The sequence below is a fragment of the Vanacampus margaritifer genome, chromosome 6 (assembly GCF_051991255.1).
Source record: "Vanacampus margaritifer isolate UIUO_Vmar chromosome 6, RoL_Vmar_1.0, whole genome shotgun sequence".
Lineage (NCBI taxonomy): Eukaryota > Metazoa > Chordata > Actinopteri > Syngnathiformes > Syngnathidae > Vanacampus > Vanacampus margaritifer.
The window spans coordinates 7,969,868-7,980,932 of NC_135437.1; positions in this window are offsets into that span (position 1 = coordinate 7,969,868).

Genomic DNA, 11,065 nt, shown 5'->3' on the forward strand with positions numbered 1-11,065 from the left:
ATTAGAGTACAAGTGTTGGTGAATTAGGGAGAGAGGAAAAATGTGCTACTATTCAAATGTTTGTCAGATGATATCATTTATTTAAAAAAAGAAAAAAAGAAAGAAATCCAAAACAAAGACATTGATGGTATGTGACAAATATAATTTTAAGTGAGAAGTGCCATGTATGCACAGTAAGTGGCCATATAGCTTGGAGTTACTTTCTGTCAATATGCACAACAAACCTATATGCTTTTCTTTGTTCTTCCTTGTAAATTACAAGTCAAATTAGCAAATCTGCAGCCTCTTTACTACACATTGCTCATTTATGAATAGAATAATGACTTTACAATGTTCAGTGACTCTTAAGACACAAAAACAACATTCATCAGTCAAGTTGTGGTCATCATTTTTTTATGCAGTATGATCCATCATGTTTTTTTTTTTGGTAGAGGAAATATGCTCTTTACAGAAATAGCATATTCCGTAAAAAGGCATAAAGTCACTAAAATCAGGCCCTCTTTCTGTTTGCTATCAACTGCTGCAACGTGCGCACACTTGAGAGGAAGTGACAGTACCGGGGTCCCTCAGGGTATGATTGTGGTGACCAGGCTTTGTGCCTGTCACAGTGTGACATTTACCAGAACAGATCTGTACTCACAGAAGAAATCAAATGTGATTGTAGCATTTGGGATCGAGCCACAGATGTAGACAAATGTACAGTAATAGCTAATTCTGGAAAACTGTATGATTGTGGCGGATTTATAAATGGAATTGGTCCAAAAGTGATGAGATAAATTTGACAAAATGCACGCCAAGCCTTGAGACAGTAATGTAGATTCTTGGCCAGTCACATTAACAATATACAGACACAAAACTGAAACATAGAAAGTGAAGAACCTCGTACCTGTTGTGAAATGTGGAAGAAGCTTTATTGAAGGCACCATGTTATTCAATAAGACAATAGCAACACCTGCAGCTCTTGTACAAAGCCGTACTTATAAGGCATTGGTCTTGGAGTGTACACCCAGATAACAACCCTTTTTTGTACCATGCCACCTCCCTGAATGGGCTGAGACCCACACCTGGCTGTTTAGATGCAAAATACGCTGGTGCATTTCCAATTATGGAGGTTACAGCACATGCATGCACTCACTTTAATTGTGTAAGGAGTGCAAACATTTGCTCTGCAAGACAAGGTCTGGTCACAGGTCCATACATTTGGTCAGATTGGTTGATAGCCCCTTATCTAAAAAAAAATACAGATTAGGCAATACACAATAGAGGTTTTAAAAATGAGATGTCAAATGGATCATCCATCAATCCATTTTCTGCTTTTTCTGTGCAGTGCAGGAGCTTGATGCATCCTACGATTGTCTAATTTAGCAGATATAAAAATATTTTTAATTTTTTACTCCAGACTGCTGTTTCCATTTCTTTTGTGATGTTGCCTTTGGAAAATGTAGCAAACAGTCTGCACCTAATTGTCTGTTGTTCTATCATATAGATGTTCATGTGTTCCATCTTTGTAGCTTGGAAAAGTCAAGTTCCTTGTGTTTTTCTAGTTTTCTGCATACTTGGCCAGTAAAGATGATTTTGATTCTGAAGTGGGCAGAAATGGCTGATGAAATTAAACTGGCAGCAGTCAATCAGTCAGATCGCTGCACAGCCACGTGACCCAGAAATTCTGGATCTTTTGAAAGTGCTAGCAGGGACTAGAGCAGGGGTGGGCACACTCGGTCCTCGAGGGCCAGAGTCCTGCAGGTTTTGGATGTTTCCCTTCTCCAACACAGCTGATATATGATCAGCCCATCAGCAAGCTCTGCATAACCCTGATAACGATCCTGTTGATTAGAAACAGCTTATGTTGGAAAAGGGAAACTTCCAAACCCTGCAGGACTCCGGCCCTCGAGGACCGAGTTTGCCCACTTCTGGACTAGAGGAACCTGTGGTTGTAACACATAGTGGTCCTCTATGATTGCCAATCAGATCTGAAACCCTGATGAGGACAACTGGCATAAAATATGTAATGATTGGTATGTCAGGGCATCGGTAGTTCATATAAATATAGACCTCTTATCACCATGAGCGTATAGTTAGGCCCCGTCCACACGAAAGCCAGTTTCAATGTTTCCTCACAAGTTTGTTACCGTTTAGACCGTTCGTCCACACGATGGCGCTGTTTCGGAGCTTGAAATCAATGACTTTTGAAACTCCAGAGTGGAAAGATTTCAAAACCATATGCAGAATACTCCTCCGGTGATGACGTAATGGTCGCAGCTCGATGACGACGCATTGTCGCAGATTGATGACGTATGCGCCAATTCTCGCGTGACTGCGTGCGAACCGTCAGTCCGTCAACAACAATGGCGGATAGCCGTGTCGTAGTTGTTTTGCGCAGCCTCCTTAGCTTTTATGTTTTTGCAGCAAAATAATTAGCTTCTTTATTCCCAAGTTCAACAAGCGGTGTTGTACTTGAATCACCCGCCATTGTCACTTCTCATGTGTTGGTCTTTTTCATGTTGCTTTGATGCGCAAAACCATGTTTGTTGTGTAGGTTGCAATAAAGTTAGAAAAAAAAAGTGTTTGTCTTCTTCGCTGATTCTTCTTCTACGCTTTCCGTTAACTCCCTGTGGCTGCGCTACAGCGCCACTCCAGACTTGGCATATACATTACAGCCGTTAAACGTCCTCAGCGTCTTTTGGACACACGCACGTCTTGAAATTCTTCTGTGTGTACGAGATTTGTTTGAGGAACAAAGCCGGCTTTGCTTCCGTCTGGTCGGGGGCATTAAGACTTGCTAATATCAGGGTTGGGGAATCCAGGTCTAGAAAGTAAAAAGCTTGCCACAGATTGGCTTTAGCCACAGGTGCTACTACTTAACTGGCAGGTAAACAAGCTCATAGAAGCAGCTGTTGAGGAGAAGCACCTGTGGCTAAAGTCAAACTGTTTCAGGGTTTGTAATCTCTCTCTCTCTCTCTCTCTCTCTCGCTCTCTCTCTCTCTCTCTCTCTCTCTCTCTCTCTCTCGCTCTCTCTCTCTCTCTCTCTCTCTCGCTCTCTCTCTCTCTCTCTCTCTCTCTCTCTCCGCATATTCTATATCTATCTAAATGTATCTGTGACACAAGTTATGACTTGGATGCAATTAAAATGTGGTTTTCTTCAATATAGCGAGGCATTTGCAAGACACATATTGCTATTCATTGTTAGCGCTCCCACTTAATTTGCAGAGGTTTCTTTAGATGCCCATCCGTAATATGAAAGCTTTGTTCAATGCAATTGATCTGTCAACATCAATCTCCCTTTTCCCAATTTTTTGACCGGTGACTTGATCATGCTTTTAATGCACAATATAATGTTGCTATGCAATATCTTTTCCAAATGTGTTGTAATGGTTTGAACCTCTGTTATAACCAAGATATTTTGAAGCGTAATGTTTGTGATGTTCTGGAATAAAATTGGCTGTATTCGGAGTTAAAGTGCAAATTGCATGATGTTGCACAAACACAAGCACCAACATGAGATAAGAAAAAAGAGGTGGTGATAGCACTTGTCTGCTTCTGTAGCATCAGTGGCCCACCTCATTCCACTGGGGTATTGGTTTTTGTGAATGAAGTGGTCAAACTCCCAGATGGCACGGATGGTGTTATCGATGTGTCCAGAGGACAAGGCGGTGTTTACGAGCTGTCCTGCCCTTGCATCCTCTGTTGTCCATTAAGCCTCTCTCTTCCTAACATATGGGTAATGGCCTATTTGTACACCATAATCAGAGACACACACACATTCTCACTGACTGTCGAAAGCCATCAAAATAAGACACACAGCCACATTGACACAGCTGCAGTCATTATTCACAAGAAGAGGTCTCGGGTGCGGGGGTTGAAGGGTGGCAAAACGGAACTCCTGTCTCATCTGATGTAGCAGTGTCACAAAGCTCTAAATGCGTAACAAATTTAGCAGAATCATTGACCTGGCTTATGGCAGGCTGAGATCTGCTCTGTGCAATTTGAGTGCAATTTACTTACATCCGCACCAATAAGCAATTTTAATCATAACATCTTTATTTTGTATTCTTTGCCCACTGCAGCCTCTGTTCACTTCATATGACTAAACCTTTTAGCTACCAATGATAACCACCAAAACAACTTTGAGTACATGCAGCAACACACAATGAGTGACTGAGTTGACAAAATGTAAAAGACCAAGGTTAGTAATTACCTGCAATTTTAGGATCATACTTTTGGCAGCAAAACAGTTTATTCATATTTTGACAGTTAAGGATTTTCAATAAAGGGCAAACTAACTTTCAGCCACCATGATTGTTAACATTAATGGTCTTCAAAAAACATATGAAAAGGAAATTCTGTATAAGTACTGGTGATGCACTGGTTAATCAGGATTTGGATTAGACAATCGTTCCCCTTTCTGAAGGCACCTTTCTGATATCAAAATAACACAACTGTATCTGGACTGGTAGTTTTAATTTTGTCCGCCATTTTTAAATTTAGTCTCAGTTTTAGTCCAGTTTCAGTCACGCCTGTTAGTTTCTATCATAGTTAGTCAACCTTATCCTGTTTTTATTTACTAAATTTTAGTCGACTATATACATATTTTACATATTTTTGTACTCTGAAGTGGGCTCCCCTATCTCTGGGGTCGAAGTCACGTCAAGCCGCTGCTCTTACGCATTGAGAGGAACCAGTTGATGTGGCTCGGGCATCTGGTTCGGATGCCTCCTGGACGCCTCCCTGGTGTCCCGGGCATGTCCCACCGGCGGGAGGCCCAGAGGACGAGCCAGGACATGCTGAAGAGAATATGTGTCTTGGCTGGGATTTTGTCGGCGGAGCTGGTGAAGTGGCTGGGGAGAGGGAAGTCTGGGCTTCCCTTCTAAAGATGCTGCGGTAGTAAATGGATGGATGGATGGTTAGAACATTATAGCTGTTGGATTAGTGTTACGTTATTAGTATAATTGACTTTTTTTTAACCTTTCACCGTGAATCCACCTGCTGTCTGTCCCATGTGTTTGTGCATGTTGCACTCGCTAGCTGCAGATTTGAAATGGGGTCTGTCACTCTGTCACAGTGACAGATTAGCAGAGACAAGATTTTACGAAATCATATAATTTTCGTCTTGCTTTTGTTCATGAACTAAAATGTCCATAGATTTTAGTCCAGTTTTTTATTAAGTGAACTACATCATTAGTCAATGAAAATTCATACTAATTAAGCACCAGTTATGGTTTATTAATGAGAGTTTTAGTCAAGCCTAGTCTAGTTTTAGTCCGGTGAAAAATGTGCATTGACAAAATTATTTTCGTTTAGTTTTCGTTGACAAAATTAACACTAGTATCTGGCTAACAGGCAGCTCTTTCCATTGATATTACAGTACACGAAGGCAATGCAAAAGGATGCAGGGCATGCATATTGTATGAGCTATATCTAAAACATACATATTATGTTAATTGAAGACGCTAAATAGATAATCATAATCTATGTAATTTCATGATAAGGGAGGGAATGTAAAATGAATGAGCTGTAAGAACACAGTTCAGAGAGTTGACCTTTTCATCTCTTCAGACTATCAAATGGAGGTTGACACCATTGTCCATTCCATATGTGTAGTGTAAATTCTGAAATAGGTTGTCTGAAGGACATGTCTATGTCACAGTCAAAACCCAAATAAGATGTTTCCATTCCAGTAAATTGTACATTTACTATAGCCAAATGTATCCAAAATGTTCGGAAATTAAATGTAGGCCTACGGTACTCGAAATAAATAAAAAAAAACAATGCTGGTCTTCTTTCTTCTTCTTTTTTTCCTAATAAATATATATGGTCTTAGTCTACAACACTGCTACGCACGTGGATGGATTTCTTGTGTGCTACAAGTACTGATTTATGATGGAAATAAATAGTGAAGACCAACTTCAGGGTTATGGATTTTTCCCATGTAATTGAGAATCCTGGCTTGACAAAAAATAAAAATTGGGGGGGCACATCATTGCTCTTTTTTAATTATTTTTATTATTTTGAAGCAACTGCAACCAAGTTCTGGGAGTGTTGCCAGAATAGGATTAAATCCATGCACTCTGTCCAGATAAGAAGGAACAGAAAAATAGCCATTCCTGTTTGCCATTTGTAACTAGCTCTCTTAGTATTCTGTATTAGTCATGTTTGGGAAGTCGTCAACCCTCTTTAACAGTGCATGCTGTGTGATTTTGGGCGCATTGAAATATTCCTTAGTTCGCCACGCCACCATGCTTGAGGGTCGTGCTTTGAGAGTGACTGGAGAGGTCTGCATTATACAAATCGTTGTTAGTAGTAGATAAATGTCATCCACAACAACCTTGACACAACATAAAGATACATGTAGCATGCCATTAAAGTGCTTTGTTTGATTAGGTCATAAGAAGATCTGACATTATAAGTGATGTGGTGTTGCGTCCATTATCAGTGCCTTTGGCAACATTAGCTGTGCCTCTTTCTTGCTTTGTTTCTCAACAGAGCAAAATGTCACTTCTGATAAGCCTGACTGTGGTCCTGTTGCGGCCATATATCTACTAAATGTGCCATATTCTATAAGCTCAGCAGGATGGGAAAAAAATGCACTATGGGGAGGAGTTATAGTAAGTCATCCTTGGAAAAGAGCTCCATCAATCTCAGAACAAACAGGAAGGGGGGAAAAATCCAGTAAAAGACATACATGCCTGTGACAACTTTCATTTTACATGGAGGATCTCTTGTGCATACATACAGTCGTGATCAAAAGTTTAGAAATTCTTGTAAAGAACATAATGTCATGGCTCTCTCGGGCTTCCAGTTATTTCTAAAACTTTTATGACGTTATTCGGGTATAACAGAAAAGGTTAGCAAATCTGTTGGGTCAAATATATAAATATACAGCAATGCAAATATTTGGCTACATGTGTCTTAGCCATGTCCACTTCAATTAGGCGTTTTTGGTAGCCATCCACAAGATTCTGGTAAGCTTCTGGTTGAATCTTTGACCACTCCTCTTGACAGAATAGATCATTCATCCAGTTTGTCCTTATTCGGGTCAATGTGACATAATTTGATTAAAGCAAGGGTGCACGGCAAACTCGGTCCTCGGGGGCCAAAGTCCTGCAGGTTTTGGAGGTTTCCCTCTTCTAACACAAGCTGATTCCAATCAACAGGATTGTTATCAGGCTTGTGCACAGCTTGCTGATGAGCTGATCATATAGCAGCTGTGTTGGAGAAGGGAAACATCCAAAACCTGCAGGACTCCGGCCCTCGAGGACTGAGTTTGCCCACCCCTGGTTTAAACTAAAGAAAAATTACAGAATGTTAGGCCAGAACACTGGGACATAAATAAAGTATTGCAGTTATTTTAAAATCAGTAACAACACTTGAGCTTCTAAAGTTTGTTGCCTAATAGGGGCATGCCAAGTTGGCCCAGCAGCTGAAAACAATTGCAAGGATTGACAGGACAAACTTTCACTTTCCTGCAGTCTGTAGGGTTGCCATCAAGGGAAGGGAATGTTCTGAACTTTTATTTCAAAACCATTGTCATGTTGAGTGAAGTGATGTTCCCTGAGAAAAGTGCCTTAGCAACGCGGTTGCTATAGCTCCCTATTTGATTGTAATGCAACTTAAACTAGTTGAGAGTGAATCAACATCACATTCTGCTGTATCTTACTCCCACTGCTCCAAGATTTCGCAGACTGCACAACCTGGATTTAATAATACGAATGCTGGATGACCACAATTCCACACAATCAACAACATTCTTAAGAAAATAAATCAATTGACTGATTTATTTTTTTTGCCTATCCCAGAATCCATGTCAGAGACACAACACAACCACTTGTTTTTCTGTAAATAGGCTAAGCACACGTTGTTCAACCACAGTTCTGGGCACTGGGGTCATGGCAGTAGTAACAATAATATGACGTGGTAATATTGGCCATCTCCCCTCTAGCACTGACACGCAAGCTCTGTGGATCTAGAGACTCCCAATTAGATTTACCTTTTCTAAATGGGCCGCTGTCGTCCACCAGCCTGGAGCGTCACGCTAGTGCTTGATTAACATCAAGCAGCTGGGGCTGCAGACACACGCCATTTGCATGTAGCACGTATCCTGCCGACAACTTTAACAAGATCCCATCTTTCAATATTTTTGGTTCATTTGTTGGCAATGTTAGAGAATGAAGTGGTTCCCTTATCCTTATGTTCACAAGTAGTTTCATTTGTGTTATGTTCAAGAGTCCCAAGCATTATGAAAACCTCTTGTTGATTGTGGATGTCTTTGTTGAAACAAGGAGCAGCATACATTTCTTATGTTAGTATTCTTGCCATCCCATCCAATTCAGTGGCCACAGACAACATCCATCCTTTTTCTGCATTACTTGCTGTTGTTACGTTACCTTTCACTGGTGACTTTTGATTATACTGGGACTTACACTCTCAATGGCCCAACACACTTGTGCAGTTCTTGGCTTCTGTGATCTGGACCAAAGCAGAAAGCTATAACAGGCTGCTTATATTATACTCATCTGTATTTTTTTCCTTACCTTAATGTTAAACCAGACTTTAAAAACAGCACTGTAAAATGCAGTCCAAGCCAATATTTGGTGATAAGAAACACTACACTAATATTCACCAATTGCTTAGCAATTTTTGAGGGACAGTTTAATTGCGAATGAAGACTTTGGTAAGTAATGTAAACCAGGGCCCGGTCGGTGTTCAATTCTCGGTTATTTTAACCACTTCTAACCGCCGATTAAATTCTTAACCCACCGTTAATTAACCGACCGTTAAATATGCGTTGTTCAAAACATGGTTAGTCACGCTGTTAGTTAATGGCACTGTTAAAGTTAACCGTGCCATTTACAGCACTGGTTAGCACAGATATATCCCATAATTCCTCTTTTTGTTTACTTCTGGGTCGGCGAAAAGGAATGGATACTATGCAAACGACCAACCAAACAAACGTTATTCAATCAATGATTGAAGCAAGTTTTTGAGAAATATATATATATATTTTTTTTTAATTAAATATTATTTATTTTTTTCTACTGTGTGTATTTTTGCCAATATTTTTGTAGCATAGAATATTGCATGTTTTTGTTTGATTTTGTTTCTCATATTTTTGTCCGTTTTTTTTGTCTAACGTAATTGTATTTTTGACTGATTTGTATTTTTTGTGTAATATTTCTGATAGAATTGCTTTTATTTGTCTTGTTTTTGTATTTACAAATTTCTAATATGTGTGTATTTTTTATCTAATACTTGTAATGATTACTAATATTTGTAATTACTGTTTTAAATTAAAATTAATTAAAATAATATTGTTATAATATTAAATTTAAATTAATTTAACGTAAATAATTAGCCGCTATTCACAGTGTTGTGGTTTGTTTGATTATTGACTGAAAGCAAACAAGAAACATTACAGGTAACCTCATTTTGGAATCACCAGCCACTAAATGTTGGGCAAGCCCCCTCTCCGTCCATTTTTAGAACTCATCTTAAAAAAACACATTTTTATTCTTTCTCTTTTGACTCAGCATGAGACTTGTTCAAGCATTTTGCATGTAGAGACAACAGACACATTATAGGCTTAATGTATTTTCATCAACATAGCACAAGCGATTGATAATGTTGGGAACAGCGGAGACCTTTACATAATCATTTGCATTGAAATGCCTAACTTAATCATTTTCAATTTATGCAAATAAATGAGAACCTGATTTTTAAATGCGCTTTGATGTGTAAATAGAGCAAATAGTTTTGACAATTTTAATTCTGATCTGAGACTACATGCACCAAAACGACTGAGAAAAATTGTAATAGGACAACATTTTGTGCATCCCTTTCCCATCATCAACATGAGGTGTTGTGATGCTAAACTCAAAGGTGACTGACTGCCCCACACAGAAAGAAATGTGGAGGATGATGGATAATAGCCCAGCTGGTCTCGTTAGGTGCAATTAACCCGTCTGAAGTCCCACAATTATGCAGGCAAAAGCTGACGCTTACAATGCCACAATGCACCCACTGAATCAATACATAATTGTAATAATTACCATCCTGGTGTCATTTGCAAGTATTTCCAAAACTTAAAAAGAAGAAGAAGAAGAAGATAGAGTTGGATTAACACAGAGGGATGAATGGTTGAGGGATATCACCTCTTCACAATTGGTCTTGAAACTGGATGAGCAATAGCTCGGGGTTGCCGCTAATGACCCAGCCTGATAATGACGCATTATTTTGGATGCTACAACACTTCTTTTTGTATCCATCCATCCATCAATCTGGCTGTCCACCAATCCATCCCTCACTCTCCCCAGCCACTTCATATTGCTTTTCCAGGGAGATGCTAAGGTATTACAAGGCAAAGTGGGAGACATATGGTATTCCTGTTGTTGTTTTTCTCCTCCAAGCATGCGAGAGTGGTTTGAACTTATTCACAGGCAGAATTTTATGAATTTTTAGACAATCTGAATTTATTAAGTTTTGGTCAATCCATCTTTTCCTAGCACATAGCGTCTGAAGTCCTCAGTTATGTTAATAAAAAACCTGACAAATAATATACAGCGTAACTTTAAAGCTGAACATGACAGCACCATTAGCATTCTTGACCTACGAATGAGTGTAAAATGATGTTAACCACTAAGCGCAAAACTGTCTCCATATAATTTTATTTATTTTTTTAAATGTAGGGCTTTCAAAATTAATGTGTTAACGCTGGAGAGTAATTTAAGTTCTTTATAGCATTAAAAAAACAAAAACAAAACAAAAACTCTGTTAACGCCGATAATATAACAATAACAACCAATGGATGAACATGGAATGTAGGTAGTTTTACTTTCTGTTTTACTTGTTGGAGAAGTTTAAGTAATTTGCACACGCTGCAAAGCCAAATTCAAATAGCATGTTAGTTGCACGTCTTTGGCATATGAGCTCAGAACTTCCACACGGCCTCCTCACAAGCAAATGCTGCTACAGTTTGGTGCTTGTGGGCAGAACTAAACGTTTAGCGAGAAGTTCAGACAAGAACAGAAGATGCCTGCAGAGCTGAGTTTGTTTTTCATTGCTTTGTTCAATG